The sequence below is a fragment of the Lepisosteus oculatus genome, chromosome 14 (assembly GCF_040954835.1).
Source record: "Lepisosteus oculatus isolate fLepOcu1 chromosome 14, fLepOcu1.hap2, whole genome shotgun sequence".
NCBI classification, from domain to species: domain Eukaryota; kingdom Metazoa; phylum Chordata; class Actinopteri; order Semionotiformes; family Lepisosteidae; genus Lepisosteus; species Lepisosteus oculatus.
In genome coordinates, this window is record NC_090709.1 from 13762519 (window position 1) to 13776984 (window position 14466).

At 40.5% G+C, this 14466-nt stretch overlaps 1 protein-coding gene and 1 non-coding gene across 1 annotated transcript; one reads left to right on the forward strand and one right to left on the reverse strand.

The window, feature by feature from the left end:
- The window catches only part of LOC138242764 (zinc finger protein 271-like), a 1399044-nt gene that overhangs the window by 1142527 nt on the left and 242051 nt on the right, over window positions 1-14466 (forward strand).
- Window positions 13925-13996, reverse strand: trnaa-ugc (transfer RNA alanine (anticodon UGC)). The gene has a single exon. It is a non-coding gene; the product is annotated as a tRNA-Ala (tRNA).

Genomic DNA, 14466 nt, shown 5'->3' on the forward strand with positions numbered 1-14466 from the left:
CATGCCTCTTCCCCTGTGAAAACAACTCTTCCCTCCCAGCTCCCTTTAATTTTGCATCTTTTGCAGCCAAAGTACGAATTGTGTCCTTTGCAGCATTTTAGATATGAGCATGCAGGGGCATCACATATAAAAGCCTTCACAGTAACATTAAATACTCTATCTTCAAAGTGAATGCCATTATTGGTGAGTAACTTTAACTCCTCTAAAAAGTCACTCATATAATCATCAACTGGATCAGGCTTGGACCCTCCACAAAATAATGCCATTATGAAAGGCTGGAATTGGTGAAAAGAGCACAAAATAGGCCTAAATTGCACAGATGTAGATTTGAAGAGAGGAACTCCATCAACATTGATACACAGGTCTACAGAATGCATGCCTTCTTGGAATGTTTTAGAAGATATGTTTTTCAGGATTCCTTTCTTTAATCCAAAGTAAATGTACTGAACACCGCATTTATCACTGATTTGCACTTTATTAGGTGTTTGTAGGAGAGTCCTGGACGTCTCAATATCTCCAATAAATCATTGAAACACTGTCTTTTACAACCATGCTTTGCAGACAAAGCTACAAGTTCGGTAGATAGATTTGGCCTTGCTGGGTCAGTCTGTGTCTCATCTACAAGGTCAGTAGATTCAGGACTGGGGTCAGTTACATCAGATTCATCAGAGTCAGAAATTTCAACCTCATTCAAGATTTCTTCTTCAGAAGTAATAACTTCTTCAGTGTACCCATAGTCATTTGAATCCTGATGTGTAATGTCATCACTGACACAAGCACCCATATCACCAGACGATTGTTCCACATTCTCGTCCTTGGTGTCATCTATGTGAAAACTGTCATCTTGATCATCACTGCTGGATTCTGCTAGAGCATTTAGCTCTGCACGTCGCTTCCTCCATCGGGATAAATAGTCCTTTGACATAAAGTCTGATTTGGTGTGCCCCCTGCGTGCTGATGTGCACCTACAGATAATTGTAACACATGCAAATAAACAGTAAATAAACAGTGACTGTTGTATGTAAGGTACTATAAGGACGATGGAATATAAAAGGAAATGGTATAAACTTTTCTTAAGAAAATAAAAATAGAAATATTGTCATTCAAAGAAATCAACATATAATTACATTTTTTTCAGGCAGGTGGCAAGACCCCCTCGCGAAACCCCTGTATGCAAAGCTGTGTAAATAAATTACATACAGCACTGTTGCACGTTTTAGACCATACCGTACACTCGGTAATTTCCCGGAATTCCTGTCATCAGTTTTATTTTTGGGATTTTAACAGAGCTTTTCTACTGTTTACATTTATATAATCTAATTTGATTAAAAGAACAAAATGACTGCGATAAAAACGTTGTTAACTTTAAAAGGGTGAGTAAGAAAGGTCACACTACGCAGGTATTTCCCGTGTATCATTGCCTAGTTAAATTTAGAACAATAACTATTTCAGAAATCACACAGAAAGGAGTATAACACCGCGATTATTTTTTTCCCATAAAAACATATCGTTATCTTGCTGAGGCAATTCTAATTTCTAAGAATATCCATATATTTTTAGGAGAATCAGAGAAAATTATCATCACATACTTTACAAATCCATGGGGTACTATAACATTAAGGGTTGTTTAGCATTGACATTGTTAATGGTACATGTTACATACTTATTTTCAATGACCCGTTGAACATATGCTGTTTTTTCTGATTCTCAAATTAGAGAAACAGCAAAATGATTTTGTGTAATCTTCCCCTTCACACTATTTTTATGTGCCATTTTTTGCTTATTAACATACTATTTTAATCAAAATAATATTAAGTAAGATCTATATGTATTCAGATAGTATTATTATTATTATTATTATTATTATTATTATTTATACTTACTCGTCAAAAGAGGATCGCTGCGATATTCGCGGACTTCTTCTACGATTGAAAAACGTGGCCAAAATGGCGACCAACGAATACTAGCAATGCATTGTGGTATATAACCGGAAAAAATGCTGGGTTAGATATTTTCTCAACGTATGTGTTTATTAATGTTGTCGATATTATGGTTGAAATTTAACATTGATAATACATCGCGGCTATGTGCCCCCTGCTTTATGCTGATTTGCAATTTTAACCCATACAGTTAGTAACGATCGGTACCTGTTGTATTATATATAGTATAATGACATTATGGAATAGGATGGGGACAGGCCTGGCGTTACAGGGGGAGGGAGGAGTGTCGCCCCTTCAGTTTGGGGCAAAAGGATTTACTTTACTTAACTTGCGCCCTAAAAAAATAGTTGTAGTTTGTCAATGGTCAGACAACACTAATTGACACTAACAGTCACTCAGACTGTTTGATGGGCAGGAGGGCTCTCCGTCTAGGAACTGCACATATCAGTGTCGTTATTGAGCATCAACATTACGATCCTGTTTGCTCAGGTGGACAGATTCCTTGCAGTAGTTTATCATTATACTTAAAATCGTTATATAACTAGGACTAGTTATAGCAGTCTGTGCTTTCTGTTGGTTTAACAACAATTTTTTCTTAACGATTCAGAACCTCCATGTAGCTGCAAAAATGAATGCTTATGGTATTTTTTGCTCCAGGCAATACAAACCACGAGAGTGACAAAAAATGTGAAACTGAACTTCATCGCAAATACCAGATTGCTAGTCCTTATCTTCTATCATGAAGCACTAATCAATGGCATAGCTGCGAGATTTCATTTGGGTAGCTGCACCGTACAGCTCCGTTTAAACCTAAATATCACCCCCCCTCAGAATTTCAGACGTCCCCCTACAGATTTTTCCCCGGGCACCGCGCACTGATGGGGGACGGGGTGTCCAGGAAATGATATCAACTTTTCTCAAGAAAATAAAAATAGAAACTCTATAGGCACTCAAACATTTTACTGTTTTTTTCAGGCAGGTGGCAAGACCCTCTCCGCAAAACCCTTGCATGCCAAGCTGTGGGCAGTTTCGTTGAATAAACGTATATTCTCGTAAAAAATACAGCTATACGTATATATACGTTGCCGCGACGTATAATCAACCTCGAATTGCAACCGTAAAATCGACGACATTAATAAATGCATATATAACGTCGAAAACACATCTAACACAGTGCCTGAGGCTTTTTACTGTATGTATCGTGTGTGCCGCAACTAGGAGTATACGGCACTCTGCACAGTGTACGAAGTAAAGTATTTTCGCAGTAATTGATTTACACGTGTATAATAAATATAGTAAATATAATACATTTCTGTACACTGTGCAGAGTGCATATATGCGTTTATTAATGTCGTCGATTTTACGGTTGCAATTTGACGTTGATTATACGTCGTGGAGACGTATATATACCTATAGCCGGATTTTCGACGAGAATATACGTATATTCGATGAATCACTGCCCACTGGGGAATGTTCAATTATGCGGGTGTTTATCCCAATTTAAAACATGTCATGAATGTTAATCGACCGTCTAAAATAAAAATGAAATCGAAACATTTCATTGTCTGTGTGGTTATTATTTAAAAAAGAACACAAAATATTATTTAAAATCAATACAATATTTTTATTATACATTCGCGGTTATATTGCTCAAGCTTTTTTTAATACATGTTACATTCAAGCCATTTTATTACAAACATTTTTAACTACATTGCTCACGCTTTTTAATATACATTTCAAGTCATTTATCACAAACACACATACCCACAGAAAAAATGTTACAAAGTCAACCATGTGGGTCTAGGTATTAATGATCATCTCCTTTCTGCGTTTATCTTAGAGACCGAGTCGGGCGTTTTGACCGATGCCGCACACCCCAACGGGGCAGCCTTGAGTTTTTCAAGTAGCTCTCAGTTACCAGCGTTGGCTAGCAAGGTGCCCAGCATGTTGATTTCTGCCATAGCCTCCATGAACACATCCCATATCTTTTTTTAAACCTCTGGTTTTTCATCGATGCGTAATTACGCAAGAACTGGAACCCGGGGGACCGCTGTGTGCACAACGCGAGAAACGTTCACAACGCGAGAAATACTGTTCAATACGGCTTCATGCGAAAAACCCGTATATGACCATAGGAAGCAGAACAGCGCGGTCTCCAATTACCCAGACTGTAAGCACGGGAATAAAGCTTTGTTTGATTTCTGAAACCCTTCCTTTACGTCCTGTTTTCATTCAGGTAAGGGTCAACTATATTCACAATACTACTGACAGCAGGAAGATTAAAATATTCTTTACTCAGCAGCTTATTAAAAAAAGCTCCCATGATGTTCATACCGACTTTTTACACAGAACACTGACACAGCTTTGTGTTCTGAATCTCTTTTTCTCTTGCTTTTATTTAATGTGGCACAATGCACTGGGATAGGGGTATTCTGTTCACAAACCAATAGCATTTAAACCACAGCACCCACAATGCTGCAGGTAAGTGTTTTGCACACTAAGCAGGTCATCTGACTATTCCCAGCTTTGTTTTGGGTTATGGAACCTTTATTTTTTATGATTTTCTGAAGATAACACTACAGGTAACACACTGGGACAGGTGGGTCATCTTCATGGCTCAATAGCATTTCAAATACAACAGCCACACTGCTGAAACCAAGTGTTTTACACACCAGACAGGCCCCCTAACTTTATATAACCTTGCTGTGGCTGTGGCCCCTTTATTTTTTTATGATTTTCTGAAGATAACACTACAGGTAATTATAATAATAATAATTGCTTACACTTATATAGCGCTTTTCTGGACACTCCACTCAAAGCGCTTCACAGGTAATGGGGACTCCCCTCCACCACCACCAATGTGCAGCATCCACCTGGATGATGCGACGGCAGCCATAGTGCGCCAGAACGCTCACCACACATCAGATATCAGTGGGGAAGAGAGCAGAGTAATGTTGCCAATTCATAGAAGGGGATTATTAGGAGGCCATGATTGGTAAGGGCCAATGGGAAATTTGGCCAGGACACCGGGGTTACACCCCTACTCTTTTCGAGAAGCGCCCTGGGATTTTTAATGACCACAGAGAGTCAGGACCTCGGTTTTACGTCTCATCCGAAGGACGGCACCTGTTTACAGTATAGTGTCCCCATCACTATACTGGGGCATTAGGACCCACATGGACCACAGGGTGAGCGCCCCCTGCTGGCCCCACTAACACCTCTTCCAGGTAACACACTGGGACAGGTGGGTCATCTTCATGGCTCAATCCCATTTCAAATACAACAGCCACACTGCTGAAACCAAGTGTTTTACACACCAGACAGGCCCCCTAGCTTTATATAACCTTGCTGTGGTTGTGGCCCCTTTCTTTATTTTTTTAATAAAAATTTTAGTTTTTCAATATGGCACCATTAGACAGGCGGTACATGGGGATAGGGGGTGCTCTTCACGAGTCAATAGCTCTTCAAGCACAACAGCCACAGTGCTGCAACCAGGTGTTTTACACACAGGACAGCTCCCCTAACCTTAGACAACCTCGCTTTGAGTTGTTTAACATTTCTTTCAAATCACTTGGGTTCATCAATCATTTGATCATTTTTCAGCGTGGAATAAACCTATTACTTGTTCCTTGGAGATTACCATCTGCTGATAAGATATGATCGCTATACAATTTCTTGACCATATACAATTTCTTGCATAAGGAATTCATATTTTGCATACACCGATCCCCCCGGAGTCCCAAGTGATTCTGGTTTTGGAAAGCTAAAGGACAATGAGCTTCACGATACCAGGGGGACGGTGGGTGGTCAAGTCTCCCTAAACAATGGATCTTGTCAGATTAGGATGTGAGTGCATTTAATAATGTTGTTGAACTCTCTTTAGCCCAAATACAGTGGAGCCCAGACCCAGAATGTTACACATACTGACAGAGAGTGATCTCATTATGTGTGTTTGGATTTTAACAACTATTATTATTGTTTGCTAGAACCAAAACAATCTATGTTAGACATTTTCATCTTCAGCCAAAAATACAAACCTGTGTACGTAGTGTGGTGCAGGTTCTTGTCCCATCCTGCTCTTGGTCCAGGTTGGAGGGTTGCACCGATGTTAGCTGGTATGGATGGGTTTGGGGGTGTTGATGCCAGAGTGGTCCAGGAGGGGGGTGCAGGTGTCTCGGGGGCATTCTTGTTTTTCTATGAGTTCAGGTTGATTCTGTTGGTTCTGTCATGAATCTCCCTCACGCAGGCAAGCGCTCCTGCATTCCCACGAGCTCTCCCCATACCAAACGTGCACGCGTCAATCAGTCCTCTACTTAAACCCTCATCTGTCCCCCGGTCATTGCTCACGATTGAGATTCTCTCCCGGAGCTTACCTACTAACTACGCCTTTGCCTTACTATGACTTCTCCCCTGGACCTCGACCCCGCTTTTCCGACTACCGCTTTAGCCACTCGATTTTGTAACTTCACCTGTTTTACGCTTTCTCGGATCCTGACCCCAGCCTGTCTCTTCGTTTACGCCTCTGCCTTCTGAATCCACACCGACGCAACTTCTACGCCTTCCCGGACTCCGACCCCTGCCAGTCCCTCGACTACTCCTTCGCCTGTCGATTCTGTGCCTACGCCTGTACTACGCCTTCCCGGACTCGGGCCCCTGCCTGTTTACTCCGACTACGCCTGCGTCTCGCGCCAACCCTACCAAGGGCACCGCATTGGATCCCTATCCTCAGCAGTCAGTCCCTGCGTGACAGGTTCTGAGTGTGTTGGTCACATCCGTTTGTGTGTATAGATGAAAAAGCTATTGAAGAGCACCCCCACACCCCCCACCCATCTCGGTGGAAGTTGCCATGTTCAAAAAATCCTAAAAAGATAATTAAAGTTGCACACAACAAAGCATGACTGTGAAAGGTCAGGAGGCCTGCCTAGTGAGCACAACACTTGATTACAGTAAAAAAAAAAACATTAAAAAATAAAGAAATGTTCCACAACTCAAAGCGAGGTTGTATAAGGTTAGGGGAAATGTCTGGTGTAAAACACCTAGTTGCAGCACTGTGGCTGTTGTGCTTGAAGAGCTATTGACTCACGAATAGCACCCCCCAATCCCCATGTACCGCCTGTCTAATGGTGCCATATTGAAAAACTAAAATGTTTATTAAAAAAATAAAGAAAGGGGCCACAACCACAGAAAGGTTGTATAAGGCTAGGGGACCTGTGTGGTGTGTAAAACACTTGGTTTCAGCAGTGTGGCTGTTGTATTTGAATTGCTATTGAGCCATAAAGACGACCCACCTGTCCCAGTGTATTACCTGTAGTGTTATCTTCAGAAAATCATAAAAAATTAAAGAAAGGGGCCACAGCCACAGCAAGGTTGTATAAGGTTAGGGAAGCTGTCTGGTGTGTAAAACACCTGGTTGCAGCACTGTGGCTGTTGTGCTTGAAGAGCTATTGACTCGTAAATAGCACCCCCCTATCCCCATGTACCGCCTGTCTAATGGTGCCACATTGAAAAACTCATAAAAAAAATAAAGAAAGGGGTCACAGCCACAGCAAGGTTGTATGAGGTTAGGGGGCCTGTCTGGTGTGTGAAATACTTGGTTTCAGCACTGTGGCTGTTGTATTTGAAATGCTATTGAGCCATGAAGACGACCCACCTATCCTAGTGTGTTACCTGTAGTGTTATCTTCAGAAAATCATTACAAAATAAAGAAGGGGGCCACAGCCACAGCGAGGTTGTATGAGGTTAGGGGGCCTTTCTGGTGTGTAAAATACTTGGTTTCAGCAGTGTGGCTGTTGTATTTGAAATGCTATTGAGCCATGAAGACGACCCACCTATCCTAGTGTGTTACCTGTAGTGTTATCTTCAGAAAATCATTACAAAATAAAGAAGGGGGTCACAGCCACACCAAGGTTGTATGAGGTTCGGGGGCCTGTTTTGTGTGTAAAACACTTGGGTACAGCAGTGAGGCTGCTGTATTTGAAATGCTATTGAGCCATGAAGAAGACCCACCTATCCCAGTGTGTTACCTATAGTGTTATCTTCAAAAAATCATAAAAAAATAAAGGTTCCACAACCCAAAACAAAGCTGGGAAAAATCAGAGGACCTGCTTTGTGTGCAAAACACTAACCTGCAGCATTGTGGGTGCTGTGGTTTAAATGCTATTGGTTTGTGAACAGAATACCCCTATCCCAGTGCATTGTGCCACATTAAATTAAAGCACGAGAAAAAGAGATTCAGAACACAAAGCTGTGTCAGTGTGCTGTGTAAAAAGTCGGTATGAACATCATGGGAGTTGTTTTTAATAAGCCGCTGAGTAAAGAATATTTTAATCTTCCTGCTGTCAGTAGTATTGTGCATATAGTTGACCCTTAAATGAATGAAAACAGGACATAAAGGAAGGGTTTCAGAAATCAAACAAAGCTTTATTCCCGTGCTTACAGTCTGGGTAATTGGAGACCACGCTGTTCTGCTTCCTATGGTCATATACGGGTTTTTCGCACAAAGCCGTATTGAACAGTATTTCTCGCGTTGTGAACGTGTGCACACAGCGGTCCCCCGGGTTTGCAGTTCGTGCGTAATGACGCATCGATGAAAAACCGGAGGTTTAAAAAAAGATAATTAGCTCACTGATAGTTTGGTGTAGAGACTGTGGAAATATCCACAAGTCGTGGTCTTTAAAATGCATTTGGTTTGAAGGTGTTCTGTGCTTCCATTGCGAAGATATGGACAAAAGAATATTCAAGTGTGGTCAAAAAAACGTCATAAAAACGACAAAGTGAAGGCTGAGAAAGCATTCACAATGTATTTTATACACAAAGCATGTGTTTTTGTAACTGTAAGAGATTTTGTGAAAGCGCTACAGTCGTGCCAAAATCATTTTCGAACTTCAAGCTAACTTTACCCCGGTTTGAAATTTTAGACAGGGCGGTGTATTACTAGTAGCGGCGCTGAGCACACTATGGGGGAATTCAGGTTATGTGATATACTAGAGTTTTCATAAATAACGCATCTGATTTTGGATCATAAGATTGTAGGTTCGACTTCTAGCTGGTTAGTGTAAATTTTAATCAGGCTCTTCAGTAATAGATTATGTAATGAACCGCACCTGAAAGCGAACGTTGGGTCTGTTTCCTTAGTTTTCCAGCATGAAATGGTTACAAAAATCGTTACAAAAAGCACCAGCTAATGTCCAATAGCAGGTTTTTTTTCAAATTACATTTTCAGGTTTAAGACACTGTTTAATAAAACAGTGTCCTTAAAATCTCCAACTTTCAGGTTTGTTTTACTTTATAATAAAGGAGATCTGAAACTTTCAGGATTCAATTCTCTGATGTAGCTGTCTCTAAAGACGGGGGTGATAATTCACAGATGTGAACCGTAACTTTTCTCTTGTATTCAAGGGTATTCGCTGCATAAGCTCCTAAATGCGTGTTCTTTATTACTCTATTTTGTGTAGATTATCTATGTGGTGGACAGATAGAACTCAACTACATGGTGTGAATTCCGTGTTCAGCACAAGCAGAACCTGAAAAACCTCGACGTGATTTGAACACGCAGCCTTTTGATGTGAAGTCAGACGCGCTTCCGTTGTGACACGAGGTCACGCCAAACAGCTACTTTTCATCCCCCATCAGCGTCGCAAATTTTTTTTTCCTCCTGTGAGGACCGCCGCTCTTCCAAAGAGAGTCTCTTCTTCCCAGACCACATTTTATTCTTGCTGCGCAGCTCTTGAGCAGGTGTTGTTCTCAACAACAGATCCAGGAACACTGATTGTTTTTTTTTCATTAAGTACCCCATGGTGCAACGGTAGCACGTCTGACTCTAAATCCGGAAGTTGAATGTTTTAAGTACATGGGAGTCAACTGATACTGAACAGGTTCTGCTGCTGAACCTGCAGCCTTCACCATAAGGTCCAATTCCCCAGCCTTCTGACCTTACAGTGCCTTGCGAAAGTATTCGGCCCCCTTGAACTTTTCAACCTTTTGCCACATTTCAGGCTTCAAACATAAAGATATAATTTTTTTATTTTATGTGAAGAATCACCAACAAGTGGGACACAATTGTGAAGTGGAACGAAATCTATTGGATTTTTGAAACTTTTTTAACTAATAAAAAAATGAAAAGTGGGGCGTGCAAAATTATTCGGCCCCCTTGCGTTAATACTTTGTAGAGCCACCTTTTGCTGCGATTACAGCTGCAAGTCGCTTGGGGTATGTCTCTATCAGTTTTGCACATCGAGAGACTGAAATTCTTGCCCATTCTTCCTTGCAAAACAGCTCGAGCTCAGTGAGGTTGGATGGAGAGCATTTGTGAACAGCAGTTTTCAGCTCTTTCCACAGATTCTCGATTGGATTCAGGTCTGGACTTTGACTTGGCCATTCAAACACCTGGATACGTTTATTTGTGAACCATTCCTTTGTAGATTTTGCTGTATGTTTGGGATCATTGTCTTGTTGGAAGATAAATCTCCGTCCCAGTTTCAGGTCTTTTGCAGACTCCAAGAGGTTTTCATCCAGAATGGTCCTGTATTTGGCTGCATCCATCTTCCCCTCAATTTTAACCATCTTCCCTGTCCCTGCTGAAGAAAAGCAGGCCCAAACCATGATGCTGCCACCACCATGTTTGACAGTGGGGATGGTGTGTTGAGGGTGATGAGCTGTGTTGCTTTTACGCCAAACATATCGTTTTGCATTGTGGCCAAAAAGTTCGATTTTGGTTTCATCTGACCAGAGCACCTTCTTCCACATGTTTGGGGTGTCTCCCAGGTGGCTTGTGGCAAACTTTAGACGAGACTTTTTATGGATATCTTTGAGAAATGGCTTTCTTCTTGCCACTCTTCCATAAAGGCCAGATTTGTGCAGTGTAAGACTGATTGTTGTCCTATGGACAGACTCTCCCACCTCAGCTGTAGTTCTCTGCAGTTCATCCAGAGTGATCATGGGCCTCTTGGCTGCATCTCTGATCAGTCTTCTCCTTGTCTGAGCTGAAAGTTTAGAGGGACGGCCAGGTCTTGGTAGATTTGCAGTGGTCTGATACTCCTTCCATTTCAAGATGATCGCTTGCACAGTGCTCCTTGGGATGTTTGAAGCTTGGGAAATCTTTTTGTATCCAAATCCGGCTTTAAACTTCTCCACAACAGTATTACGGACCTGCCTGGTTTGTTCCTTGGTCTTCATGATGCTCTCTGCGCTTTCAACAGAACCTTGAGACTATCACAGAGCAGGTGCATTTATACAGAGACTTGATTACACACAGGTGGATTCTATTTATCACCATCAGTCATTTAGGACAACATTGGATCATTCAGAGATCCTCGCTGAACTTCTGGAGTGAGTTTGCTGCACTGAAAGTAAAGGGGCCGAATAATTTTGCACGCCCCACTTTTCATTTTTTTATTAGTTAAAAAAGTTTCAAAAATCCAATAGATTTCGTTCCACTTCACAATTGTGTCCCACTTGTTGGTGATTCTTCACATAAAATAAAAAATTTATATCTTTATGTTTGAAGCCTGAAATGTGGCAAAAGGTTGAAAAGTTCAAGGGGGCCGAATACTTTCGCAAGGCACTGTATATGTCCATCCCTTCTCGTCAAAACTCAGAAATCGCAGTATAGAATGAAAAAAACTCCAATAAATCTCGGCCGCTGTTGGTAATTTTCCTTTAAAAACAAATGAATCTCCGAAACATTTACGGAGTGTATCACTTGCACTGAGACCGAGACGTGTTAAGCTGTACATGAGTCTTTGTGGCTCGGGTGTTAACCAAAAGGGTGGTGTTTTGAGCCCTCCCAGGCACGCTGAGCCTTTTAATGAACACAACCTCCTCACTTCATTTCTCCACGGTCTTGTACCACAATCAAATACAGAGCCTGTAGGGGGCAGAAAGCTTGCAAATATAGCTCGCTGTGTATATAATGAAGAAGCAGAGGTTAGTTTCTCATCTGCATGTTGCAGAGCCTTACGAAACTCGTACCAACAGATGGGGTTTGATCCCTGCACGGGCTATTAGTTAAAAGGCCATTGTAAATTACGTGTAACAGATTTTCCAGCTGGCTTTTCTGTTTCACACTAAATTGCGATCTTGAAACTAAAAGAATAAGAACTATGGAACACAACCGTTGTTCCCCAAGAAGGAAAGCTGTTTTACACTGATGTCACTCCTTTTAATAAAATCCAGATTGTGAAGACAACTCCGCCCTATCAAAAGAAAATGTTACACAAAGTTGGAAAGCACACTCTCAATCCATCTGTATATTTGATTTCCACCATCCATTCAAGGGTGCTTGGTGCTTTGCAAACAAATCATTTCAGGGAAGAAACTTAGTTTAGTGAACTACTGTTGTATTTTCACTGATTGAATTTGATCTTTGTACTCTCTTTGCATTCTCAGATACAATATTTCAGAATTACAGTTCAAATTTCACAGGCATTATTAGGTTAGCACTGTACAATTGTATTTTAATATCTTGGTATATTTACCTTCATTTTAATATAGAAGTACTTTTTTTGTCGCACTTTTAAAACATTTTAGCTGAGGATGCACGGCGACAATTGTATGATATTATTCCTTGATATCGATGATCACTTGAAGGATTTGAAGAAACTATCAAAGAAACAGCAGCAATAGCAGATGATTTTGGTTTTTGAACCCATCTTTACACCTCAATAATCCATTTGTCCTTGAAAAAAATAAAAGACAGGCATGTTTTGAGTTTTGAGAGGAATGATCCTCTTCTCGATCGAAAAGAAACCTATAAATTTGATTGCTTCAGTAGAATTTTGGATTTTCTTTCGAAGATTTCACAAAGTATTGCCAGGATCTATATTTAGCGTTTGGTAGTGATAACACTGCTGATATTGATGGAGTAGAAATCTATGATGTATTGAAAGCTTTATCTGAAGCAAAAAGTCCTAGAACGCTGCCTATGACGTTTTGGGATTCATACCAAGAAATACTCTTTGTTTTCCACCCCAAATGCTACTATTACATTACACATTATGCAAACATTACCAGTTTTAGTAGCTTCTGGGCGCAATTTTCCAAAACTGAAACTAATTACAAATTATTTAAGATGAACCATGTCCAAAAATTGTAAATCAGGATTAATATAATATCAACTGAAATTACTACAGAAGAAAAGATTTAACTGAAATATCAATAAGACTATGCAAGCCTAAAAAGTAGAGCAATTCAATTCATATAACTTTTATTTGTTATTTTTTGACAAATGGGCTCACACACTGGAAAACACTAACATTTCTCTTTATTAGAGAATGTGAATAACAGTTTAACCCAAAATGTTTTTAATTGTGATTTTGTTAAAATTCAATCATCTATCTATAGTAAGAAATTAATAAGAAAGTAAGAAATTGTGTTATTTCATAAACTGTAAGACATGGAGACATTGACAGGTTATAACCTTTGCTTTGTCTTTTAACATAAGTGTTCAGGATCCAAGCCCATGTTCGGACGGTTGTGTTTCTCTTGTAATCATCAAATGTCATTGTTTTGTCCGTCAGTTCTTTCTCGAGTTGTACCATGGATATTTTATATAATCAATACTTTTCATGCTCTTTTGCATTTTCCTTCACATACGGAAAGAAACTCAAGGCGTTCTTGTCACTGTGCTACACAGTACAGGACACGCAGTGAGGAATTCGCGCAGCTTTCAGCTCAGTGCGGAGTCCAGAGGGAGGACTCGCTCGGTGAATGATCTTTCAGGAAATCCTGGGTGAGATTCAACATCCCGGGTGAGGTTTTTCTGCAACAGCCACGACAAGTGTGAAGACGTTCTCTGGATTTCCTGAATATGACGTTAAATTAGTTCAAATCCTTTGGTAGTTAACAGAACTAAATGCTTTGGAGGTACATTTAAAACTGCAGAGAACACTGTAGCACTTCAAGTTTAATTGTGTAAACCTGGTTCTCTATGAACAGGAGCAAAGAGTTCTCACTCAACAAAAGACTGTGATGTGAGCACAGTAACTTGGAGATGCCAGGGATTGAACCCAGCACCTCATACATGCAAAGCATGCACTCTACCACTGAGCTACATCCCCAGCATAGAAGGTTGTGGAAGTGACTTAGAGATGTGCAGGTGCTCACAGAACACAATCCATCTTTTGCATCTTTTAAGTGCTCTTGATTAAACTATACATAGAAAAACAGCAGTACTGATGATTTTCATGGACTGATGCACACTTGTTCTGTACAACTCCAGTGATAAAACCTTGTCTGTAAATATTGTAGAACATATATGCTCCAACCACAGGAATGGTAACAGAAAGGATCATTTTCTTATTTAATACGTCATTTTGAGATGCCTTGTCAACGCACACAGACGTTAGAGCTGAACAAATATTTTGTACACAAGACGGCAATATTAGAATTCCTGTCTTCTTGATGGATTCAGACTCCTTCTCAGAGGTCCTTGCTCGCCAAATAACTTTACAGCTAAGGAAGAGTAGCTCGGAAAATACCTAATTCAACAAGTGAGCATGTTGGTTGCTCTTGCTCTCAATGCAAGGAG